The sequence below is a fragment of the Apodemus sylvaticus genome, chromosome 9 (assembly GCF_947179515.1).
Source record: "Apodemus sylvaticus chromosome 9, mApoSyl1.1, whole genome shotgun sequence".
Lineage (NCBI taxonomy): Eukaryota > Metazoa > Chordata > Mammalia > Rodentia > Muridae > Apodemus > Apodemus sylvaticus.
In genome coordinates, this window is record NC_067480.1 from 114,609,780 (window position 1) to 114,622,031 (window position 12,252).

The window sequence follows — 12,252 nt, forward strand, 5'->3', positions numbered from 1 at the left end:
CCTTGTTTAGCAATTCTTTGAGTGTTTCTGGAAGTGTGCCAACCTCGATCTGTTCCTCAATGTATTATAAATATGCCTGACTAAAAAGTAAAGTTGCAGCAGATTCAAACCTCTCTCTGGTGTGTCTGTCTGTCATTTTGCTGCACCAATGCCTTCCTGAATACCAAAGCCCTGATTTTCCCTCTGTCGTGACTCCCTGGCTGGGTCAGTCTGTGGCAGATGCTTATAAGAAATTTTCTCTATACAGAAAAACCTTACCTGTAACTTAAATAAAAATGGAAAAAACAAAAGAAATTCTTCAAGAAAAAAGTGTTTTATGACTAGCAAGCCTTGGTCATTTCAAAGCAGGCCAGAGTAACTGTGTTTGGCCCTGGATCCCACGAGGTAGCTGGATGGAACAGACTCCTACGACTTGACATCTTAATTCCTCATGTGTGCCTCTCCCGTCCCACATGCTACAAACAAATAAACTAAGTTATATTAAATAATTGTGTGTGTGTGTGTGTGTATTTGTTTTGAAACAGGGTCTCACTGTGTAGCCCTGAGTAGTTTAAACTTCAGTATGTGAACTTGACTGACATGAGATCTACCTGACTCTTTCTCCTGAATGCTTCAATTAAAGGTGTGCACCAGCAAATACACAAACAACAACAAAACCCAAAGAAATTTAAATTGCGTGTGTGTGTATGTGTGTGTGTGTGTGTGTGTTAATCACATTTAAAGAAGACTAGTCCCTTTGAGGTGGGTATAGTAGAAGCTGAAGGGAGGAAAGGATAATGGGGAAGGAATGCATTGATAGTTTAATTTTTAAAATATACTGTCAACCTTAAAAAATATAACAAGAATAGACTGGATGTGGCCCTGTCTCTGCTTTATACTCAATATTATATGCACAGCAGATAAACATACTGAATGAGCTGTACACTTACATTACCTTGGCTATTTACTGAAATAAATTTCATCCAGCATTACATCTCATATAAGTCATTTTCCTATCCTCTTTCTTTTCTAGTTACGCTGCTTCTCATCTTTTGCTGTAGTAACACTTTTATTGGGCTGCAAAGATAATTCACTGGCTAAAAGGGCTTACTAATCTACCATGACAACTAGAATTCTGATTCTAGCACCAGGTAACAAGCTGGGTATCTTGAAAATGCCTGGAACTCCAGCTCTGAGGGATCTCATATTACTTTCTGGCCTCTCAGTACACACACACACACACACCCCACAGACAACAATTTTATAGTAATATTTTGGCTATTAAACTCTGACCAAAATCATTAGATAAGTCATATTTTTATATTGAATAGTAGTTGTGTTCTACATTCTTGCATTCACAAGTGTTTCAGCTATACTACACATATTTTTAGGTTAGCCTGGGCTATAGGGTGAGACCTTGTAGAAAAAAAAGAAAAGAAAATTAAAGATTTTAAATTAAAGTAAAAGGCAAGACAATAGATATATAAAAATACCATTATGGAATAATTCTTTGACCCTTACGTTTGTGGAAATCTGTGGTTTGCTGGATGATGTTTGTAGTCATAGGCACTTCTCCACAAGATGCTTACTAGTTACAAATAGAAAAGTTGTTACTTTGCTAGGAGCAACCTGAGAGTCAGCATTTCAAAATAGATAAGGTTAATGTCACCACCAACAGAAAAATTCATTATCATGCACCTTCTGACATGAGACCTAATATTTCTATAAAAATTCATAGTTTGAATCTAATCATGAGGAAGAATTAGGGACACCTAACTGAGTACATTTTATTGGTTCCCTGCTGTTTGAAACTGTAAACCTGACAAAAGCAATGCAGGACTCAGGACTCCTGTGCATAGACATTGCTGAGATAACTGTGGGAGAACGGGGTATGGATAGCAAAGCACTCAGGGGTAAAGGCTGTCATGACTTCCTTAGTTCTGTGTGGCCCTCAGAATGAGAGAGACAGGAGAACGCAGGGGTGGATGGACGGAGCAGACAGGGAGCTAGAAGTACAGACTTTAGGCAAGTAGTGTCAGCAGAGATCCACAAGTAAAAGGCGCCAGGGGACTGCACTGATCTTCGCTGGAGCACAGCAGAGGAGAAGATGAAGGAGTGCTTGCTGCAGAGACTAACCTTCTCACTCTGGTGTAAGAAAGCTGTCCAGGCAGGGTGTTTACCGCTTCTATAGGGGGTATGTTATGGTTGAGATGTTAGGAAAATATGAATTTCCAAAACCTCACAATACCCTCATCTACAGCTGAATTTGGTAGAAACTCTTTAAATCCCAAGTACATTGTAAGAGTACTTGAAACTACCAAGTTCTCTAAATCTTTACATTAGATATTATTTATTCAAAACTCCATTAGATTTACTAAATTTATTTTTAGGTAGATTTGAAGCATATAGAAACTTGTGGTTTGATGACACACACATCCTCCCTTGAAGGAGGCATAATTTAGCAGAAATTAATATAGCAGAAAAGGTGCTATTGGCATCACATATACCTCAAAATAAGTATTTAATCAGTGGTAGATTACTGTCTTAAAACTAGTTCACACCTCCTAACCAAGAGTCAGATACATCCATTTTCAACCCATTTCATCCCATTATCAACCCATTTTCCATTTCTGTTGTGGTTTCTTTCTGTGAATATTGTATATTGAGGGGAATAAGCTGTATTTGGACTTTTGGATTTTTTTCCAATAATCATTATTGGAGGTTCATTTAGTGATCAATTTTACTGCATATTATTTGTAGGTATGCTCATACCTACGTAGGACTTATGGCAGCCTCCAGTTTGAAAATATTGCCAATAACAGTTGTTAAAATAATCTGTGTATATGAAAAAAATTAGTTTATTTTTTAAATGATGTTCCACTGAGTATAGGGACCAATAGAAAGACTATGTATTTCATTTACACATTTCAAAAGGACTAATAAATCTGGAGAAAATATCTTAAAAGAAAATGGACAGTGATAACTGTGAAATCATTACTCTCAGGATTGATTTCAACCCATCTATCTGTGGCATGCATGGTTATGTAAGAGGAACCTTTTCTTCGAATCACCATGGCCGTGTGTTCTTTGTACTTGTTATTTAGATTACTAACTTAAGTTGTGTCCACCCTTTCTAAAGCACTGTCTCACAAGATACCTCAGATAACCCTCCTTCTAGCTTTGCACTGTTACTCTGTAACAGTTTCCTCTGAGACTGAAGCTTTCTAGTCCACAGGAACTCTCTTTTTCAGCAGAAAGAGAAACAACTCCAACTAGCATCAAGAGTCCCTGAAAGTAACCAGATTTTCTAGGCTCTTTCTTCCAAAGAGTAAACAAGGCAAGCAGCTGTGTGAATCACTCTCAAACAAGCCAAGCTGCAAAGACTCAAAACCCAACCCAGCTATGTGAAATAGATGTGGATCAACTGCGTCCCTTGGGAAGCGCTCTCTGTCCAATATGTTGAGCTGCCTGAAAGGAGTGTTTCGGGTTCCCAAAATTTTCATGCTCTTGCCAGTCCTGGGGTGGGCTTTGATGGTGCAACAGTTTTTGAATCATTTGTTCTTCTGTGAGTAAGCTCTCACCAGTATTTCTGTAAATAACTCCAATAAAACTCACTGTTTTATTAACTGTACTTGTGTGGTATACATACTTTGGTCTGTTTTGGGCTCTCTATCTGGGGTAAGAAGCAGAAGTTTTGTAATGCAACTGTTTACTGAGTTTATGTAAAAGTTTATCAAACATTAACATGTAAGGCTTATGCTCTAAAATCAAGAATTGACAAATGGGACCTCATAAAACTACAAAGGCTGTAAGGCAAAGGTCACTGTCAAAAGGACAAAAGGCACAGGCTCAGCACCATGACAGGAATGAGTAAAGCTTCCTAAGAACTGTTGACTGGGTGGGGTGGTGGTCCATGCCTTTAATCCCAGTACTCAGGAGGCAAAGACAGGCATATCTCTGTCAGTTTTAAGCCACTGTGGTCTCCCCAGTGAGTTCCAGAACAGCCTGGCATGTTTCTCAGTAACTAGAAAGCAGGAGTGTAACTTTAATTTTTTAAAAACCTATTTTTAATGATGGTTCTTAAATGCTTTAACCTTCCTTTAACCCCATCACCTACCAGAGGTGATGGGAAGGAAACAATATTGGGGACATGGACCTGATTAGACAAAGTTCTTTGGAGTACCTCCCATCTGTGTTGTCTGAAAATCAGCAGTTCAGTTCACAGGTCAGCAGCAGTAGCTCAATCCACTCCCAAACACCTCACAGATACATCAGCAGTCCGGTTTGATAGAGACATGATAGCAAATATGAACCAGTGTCCGCAGCACTACCTAGCAGAGTCAGCCATGCCTCAGCCTCAGCTTGAGTCAGCAGGAGGGACCCTGAGGTAAGCCAGGGAAGGTCTCTGCTGTGCCTCTCTCAGGGAATCGAAGATCAGCAAAGATGCAAGACCTACAGGCATCGCGCATCTAGCTCTGTAAGCAAACCAAGGGCAGCCTCCTCACATGTCCTTCATGTGTCTTGTCTCAGCGTGTGTTGTCTCACTTCAGCGTGTGTCTGACTCAGCTGAAATCAGGCTGCTGCTCAGCCCAAGTCCATCGAAGCAGCAAGAAACTGCAGCACGCCCCCAGAAGTCCCTTGGTGCCTTTCCCTCCATGGAATCCCAACAAGTGCAGCTCAGTTACACGGTGTAAAGCAGACTAACGTGTGCTTGTCTTTAGCAGAGAATCCTTTGACCTGTGTCTGTTTTAGCTTAATGTCCCTTCACGAGGGAGCCTTAGTCTTTCCCCTGTGTCCACTCCAGGAAAACACTTCTTCATGCCTTTGCCCCAGCAAAACGCCATCCAATACAATGGACTTTCCAGGGAACCCTTAATTTTCCACTTCAGAGGAGCCAAGAACTGCAACTTGAAACTCCTATGACACATGTATTTCAGTGCAGCTAGCCCGGACTGACTTCATGACTCCCTGCAACTGTCTGCACAGCATGCATATCAAAACCTGCCTTAGCCCAGAGAGAATACACAGTCCTTCTTAAAATTATTCAGGCCACTACCTTTGCATGCTGGCACATGCCTCTAATCCCAGCACTTGGGAGACTGAGGCAGGCAGATCTCTGAGTTTAAGATCAATAAAGTGAATTCAAGCATATCCTTAGGTACCCAAAGAAACCCTGGGGGTGGAGGGTAACAGGGCTCCTCCCAAGCTTTTGTTAAATTCTTGGTTTCTGTACAAAATATTCAAGAGAATAGGTGGTCCTTTCTCAGACCCCAGATATCTCATTCAATTGGTTTTTTGAAAGCAGTAGAAAAATCCTGTCTTAAAAACCAAACAAACAAACAAAAACAAATGAAACACACACACACACACACACACACACACACGAGCGAGAGAGAGAGAGAGAGAGAGAGAGAGAGAGAGAGAGAGAGAGAGAGAGAGAAAACACTAATACACATTCTAAGCAGGAAAGCAGGTGAACTAACTGCAGATGTTGACCTCACCTTCCGCTCCTGCAAATCAAATCGCTGAGTCTCACATCCAGCGTTGCTATAGCACACTGACTACAGCCTCTTGTTCCCCGGTCCCGGACTCCAGTGGATACCATCTGTCTTCCTATATTAATCTCCCTGGTTCTCCAACTTGTTGCTTTGTTCCCTTGGCATACATTACCTAAGACACTGAATATTGAGGACAAAGAAAGTATATTAAAAGCTGCAAGGGGGAAAAGGCCAAGTAACATATAAAAGCAGACCTATAAGAATTACATGTTGCCAGGCAGTGGTGACACACGCCTTTAATCACAGCACTTGGGAGGCAGAGGCAGGTGGATTTCTGAGTTCCAGGCCAGCCTGGTCTACATTGTGAGTTCCAGGACAGCCAGGGCTATACAGAGAAACTCCGTCTCCAAAAAACCAAAAAAAACCCAAATGGAATAGGAAAGCCCAGGGAATACCTTGTTCAATTTAGAAAGTGACTTAATTTGCTACACTTGCTATGATAAAACAGTGATGAAATCAACTTCTGGAGGACAGGTTACACTTCATGGTATACATCCAGTTACCAGTTAACCACTGAGAAATGTCAGGGACTACACTGAAGCAGGGCAGGAACCTGGACACAAGGAATGTAGCAGGAGCTGTGTAGGAGTGCAGCCTCCTGTCCTGCACCACATATCTCTCTGTCTCAATAATAGCTCCAGGGTGGCACCATCCTGGAGATCTCTGCCCTAATAATTCAGTTGTTAATCAAGCCAATATCCCATAGACTTCCCAATCTGGAGGCAGTTTATTTCACCTAAGATCCCTCTTCTCACCACCTTCTTCCCTTAGTAATTTTCCTATTGCTTTAATAAAACAGCTGGACTAAAACAACTTACAGAAGTAAATACTTACTTGGGAATTAGCTATCCAGACAGATTACAGTCCTTCAAAGTCATGACAGAGAAGCATAGCTGCAGGAAGGTAGGACAACCAACAGGAGGCAGAGAGCTGGTAGCTCTCAACTCAGGCAGCAAACACAAAGCACAGAAAGGACACTGCAAATCGCACCTGACTTCTGTCACCTTAAATTCTAACCAATGACAAACCTCCTATGGGGAAGCCAAGCCACTTAATCCACCCAAAAGTTTTCACAAAGATGGTGTCATAAATTATGATTTCTGGAATTAGTCAGTCGTCCCATTCAAACCATCAAAAGAAAACTCCACCTCCTCACACACCCTGCAAAGTATCACCAATTCAAGAAACCTGTGAGGTCATTAATTTGTTTTATTCAGTTAGTCTAGCATCATATCAGTTCTTAATCATTACATTGCTTAATAGATCCCCAATTCTTTGCAATATGTTTGAACAGACAGATACTTCACAGGTTCATATCTGTTTGGACTAACTGCTATTTTCCTCACGATTTTGGATTTCAATTTTTTATTGATTTCAATTTGGTAAACTATGTGAAATAATAGAGGATCTTGTTTATACCTTGTGGTATTACAGATGTCTATTTACAAATCATGATTGACAACTATGTTGATATATTTGGAGATGAGGACCATATCATTTGTGACAATAATAAAAAGAAGTCAAATGACTTAAAGATGTCAGTAAATACAGCTGATAAGTCAGCTGTTATAAAAAAAATCCATAGATGGTCACAGTGGGAAACCTTAAATGCTAATACTGCAGAATTAAAGATTTCATCTACTGCTCCTCATGCAGAAGTCCCTACAGGTTAAGAGAATTTGAATAAGTTACCAAATAGATGGAAGGATGCCATCATTTCCTGATTTCATAAATTTGAAAATAACAGAGCAGCATTAGAGCATATCATGATACTAAAGTATTGGAAAAGTGTTTTAAACAACATTTAACTTGTGTATGATTATATGAATATATACATAGGTATACATACAGACACACATATGTACAAACTTACAAACATGTAGGTACAACAAAGGAATTTTTTAGACCCTGTATGAATTCCAGAATATTATGTGCTACATTTCTTTCCTTTCTTTCCATGGTATATAATTCTTGTATGATATTCTGGATATGAAATTATTTTTAAAAAGTTTGCTTTAAATCAATTATTTTATTTACAAATCCATTCAACATGAGTTTAAACTATAAGCTTAAACTATGTGCCAACAAGCTGTGCTATCTTATACAAAAAATGATGTTTGAGAGATAATCTTGCCAAATAAGTAGCATTTGGTATATATATTAAGTTGCAACAGATTTACTACAAAATGTATGTGAAGAATCTTAATAGGCAATGCTTTCAAAATCAGATATAGTGTTAACTCAAGTAATTCTTTGTGTAGAGTTCAGAAGATATACTGATAACTTAGTCTTATTTGAAGTGGGGTGAATCTATAACTGAGAATATTTAACTATGACATTTTTATATTTCCTTTAGCAGAGGACAATGAAACAACATCAACATACAACTTTCCACAATGGAAACTTCTTAATGACTGAAGAAGGTGCCGGTCATGCTATTTCAACATTCCGTTCTAGTTCCCACTTAACCATAGCAGAAGAGATTATTACAAGAAACAATTTCAGTTTTTTATTTAACTTCATTGTTACAAATAGTTTCACTCACTGTAATTATTTTATGTTATGTATTACATATTCTTATCTATTTTAATGAATGTTATTAAGTTATGTTATTGCTTGGACTTCAGTGTGCCTGACTCTTGATTCTACACAGTATTTGGAAGATTGCATTTACAGTACTCCCTTCCACTTCTGTTAATCAGGCACCTGATTTCATGTGACAGGTCCTCTAGAATCACTTAATAAATTTTTTCTTCCAAACTACAAAAGAATGTCACTCTAAGTACTGCTCAATAAATGAAAGTTATTTGACCAAATTCTTCCAGATTCTTAACATAAAACTCTCCCCATATTCTGAACCAACAACTAAGGGATACACATGGTTCCAGCCAAAATATGTCAGAGGAGTTCCTTGTCGTGAATTAGTGGGAAGAGAGGCCCTCGGTTCTGTGAAGGCTCAGTAGATGCCCCAGTGTAGTGAAATCAGTGGGGGGTGGGGGTGGATGGGAGTAGGTCATGTGGAGGGATATATAATTGGAGCCAGGATGTGGGAGGAGGGTTTGGGGGTTTTTGGAGATGGTATACCAGCAAAGGTTTTAGCATTTGAAATGTAAATGAAGAATATATTCAATAAAAAATATTAACTATAAAAGCACTCTCCATGACTGAGTCAAAATTTATTAATACAATAAAATCAAACTCACTCCTGTGCATTGTAGCAACACTTTTTAAAAAATAATATTATCCTATTTCTGTGAAAAGGAACTCTAGAAAATTATTTACATTAGAAAAAATAGCTCATTATTTGAAGGCTCAAGTTATCATCATACAGTAGTTCTGATGTCAGGAGTTTATAGGTAGTGAAATTGTTCACCTAGTTGAGAAGCAGAGGAAAATGAATCCTCATATTCAGTAAGCTCTGTCCTTTTATACATACCAGGAACTATGACAGGAATAGTAGATCCCATTTGTACTGTTACTTTGACCATTTCAGTTACTTAAGTATAGACAGAATCTAATAACATTAAATATATCCTCAGAGTCATGCCCAGAATGCTTTCTCAGAGAAAGTTATAAATAAAATTCCAATAATGATCAGCATTAATTATCACACATAATAAATTAGAGGGAAATACAATTTTAAGAAAAAAAGAATTTTCAAAGTCCTTAGTGATCAGAGAGTGGCAAATCAAAATATCCCTGAGATTCTCCCTTACACCAATCAGAATATCTAAGATGAAAACTTCAGCTAACTACAAATGTTGGCAAGAATGTGCAGAAAGAGGAACACTCATCCATTGCCTTTGGGATTGCAAAGTGGTACAACCATTCTGGAAATCATTCTGGAGACTTCAGAAAAGCATAAGTAGATCTACCTGAAGACCCTACAATACCACTCTTGTGAATATACACAAAAGATGCCTCACTGTTGCATAGGGTTATGTCTTCCACTATGTTCATAGCAGCCTTGTTTGTGATAGCCAGAAGCTGGAAACAACCAAGATGTCCCAGATAGCAGAATGGAAACAATATGTGGTTCATTTACACAAAGGAATCTATTTAACTCTTTTGTTTTTCTTTCTTTTCTTCTTCTTTTTTAATTTATTGATATATTTATTTACATTTCAAATGATTTCCCCTTTTCTGGACCCCCACTCCCCGAAAGTCCCATCAGTCCCCCTCCCTCCCCCTGTTTTCCCACCCAACCCTTCCCACTTCCCTGTTCTGATTTTGTTCTATACTGCTTCACTGAGTCTTTCCAGAACAAGGGGCCACTCCTCCGTTCTTCTTCTTCTTTTTTTTTTTTTTTTGATAGAAAAATCTTATTTTTATTCGATATATTTTTATTTACATTTCAAATGATTTCCCCTTTTCTAGCCCCCCACTACCTGAAAGTCCCATAAGCCCCCTTTTCTCCCCCTGTACTCCCACCCACCCCTTCCCACTTCCCCGATCTGGTTTTGCCGAATACTGCTTCACTGTGTCTTTCCAGAACAAGGGGCCACTCCTCCTTTCTTCTTGTACCTCATTTGATGTGTGGATTATGTTTTGGGTACTCCAGTTTTCTCGGTTAATATCCACTTATTAGTGAGTGCATACCATGATTCACCTTTTGAGTCTGGGTTACCTCACTTAGTATGATGTTTTCTAGCTCCATCCATTTGCCTAAGAATTTCATGAATTCATTGTTTCTAATGGCTGAATAGTAATCCATTGTGTAGATATACCACATTTTTTGCATCCACTCTTCTGTTGAGGGATACCTGGGTTCTTTCCAGCTTCTGGCAATTATATATAGGGCTGCTATGAACATAGTAGAGCATGTATCCTTATTACATGGTGGGGAATCCTCTGGGGATCTATTTAACTCTTAAGCATGAGGACATCCTGAGTTTTCCAGGCAAATGGATGGAATTAGACAATATCCTGATGAGGTAACTCAGACACAAAAAGATATGCATGGTATGTAATCACTAATAAGTGGATATTAACCACAAATCAAAAGAAATAAAAGAAATACAGAATACCCAAGATACAGTCCATAGAACTCAAGAAGATAAACAAGGAGAAGCACCCAAGTGAGTATGATTCAGTACCATTAGGAATGAGAAGAAAGCAATCACAAGGGAGTAGGAAGGACCTGGGAGGGAAAGTGGACAGGTGGGGATTTGGGGAAAAGGAATTCTTATCTGTTATTGGGTGACAGAAAAGGAATGAAGCCTGAGGTCCAGAAGAAAAATGGAAACAGGCAACCACCGGAGGTAGGAGGTTGGGAGGAACCTCCAGAATGTACCAGAGACATGAGAGGTAAGAGACTCTCAGGACTCAAAGTGAAGAAAATAATGTGGTTTGGAGAAAATCTTGAGACAGTTCCTCTTCCTCACCATTATGGATTGGAGTAAGCCTAAATGGAACCTGTGACTGTATTGTATATGAAAATATACCTACTATGGCTGGATCAGGAGAGGGCTATAGGAATCTCTTTGATTCCCTTTGGTGTTTCTTCCAGCATATAAAAACACAGTATAGATTCCAGGATGTACACTTAAGTGTCTTAGTCAGGGTTTCTATTCCTGCACAAACATCATGACCAAGAAGCAAGTTGGGGAGGAAAGGGTTTATTGAGCTTACACTTCCACATTGCAGTTCATCAATAAATGAAGTCAGGACTGGAACTCAAGCAGATCAATAAGCAGGAGCTGATGCAGAGGCCATGGAGGGATGTTTCTTACTGGCTTGCTTCCCCTGGCTTGTTCAGCCTGCTCTCTTATAGAAACCAAGAGCACCAGCCTAAAGGTAGTACCACCCACAAGGGGCCCTCCCCACTTGATCTCTAATTGAGAAAATGCCCCACAGCTGGATCTCATGGAGATACTTTCCCAAATGAAGCTCCTTTCTCTATGATAACTCCTGGCTGTGTCAAGTTGACACACAAAACTAGCCAGTACACTTAGGAGACAGGAAGTTCAAAAAAGTGTGGTTTTATGACATGTGTTTCTTTAGCTTGACATAATCTCAGGTTCCTCCTTCCACTCATTCTCCTTCCTCAGGTCAATTAGTCAAGATTCACTATATTTTATAATATAATAGAAATGATTATGATAATATCAGTGTGTGTAGGAGATAATATTTCATATAATTCCACTCCTTTTATGATAAGTAATGAAAAATTGAGAAAGAAGCATTGCCTTATTTTGTTATTAGAATACATGAGTACATATTTTTGTTTCCTCTTCCACATAAAATTCTGAAGGTTAATGAGAGGATTTTAAGGCATCTCTGTCAGTGCTGAGCAAAACACAAAGGAAAATAGTTATATGATTCTATCCTACTCTAGTCAGAATGTCTAAGATTAGTTTAAAAAGACAGCAAATGATAGAAAGGTTGATGGGAACAGCAAAAGACTCATTTGCTGTTGATTTGAGTGAACACTGGAAGAGTCCCTGTGAAATTCAGGGTGGAATTTTCACAAAAGAATGAAAATAAATATTCCAAAAGATCCAGCTATACCAATATTGGGCATATATGCAATTGACACTATATGTTACAACAGATATTTACTTATATAGGTTCACTTCTGTTCTATTTCTAATAACTAGAAATTGGAAGCAGCCTACATGTTTATCTCCTGAAGAACAGGTTGTAATAATATGTCACATTTAAACAATCCAACACTATTCATCCATTGAGAAAAGTGAAATTATGTTATTTGCAG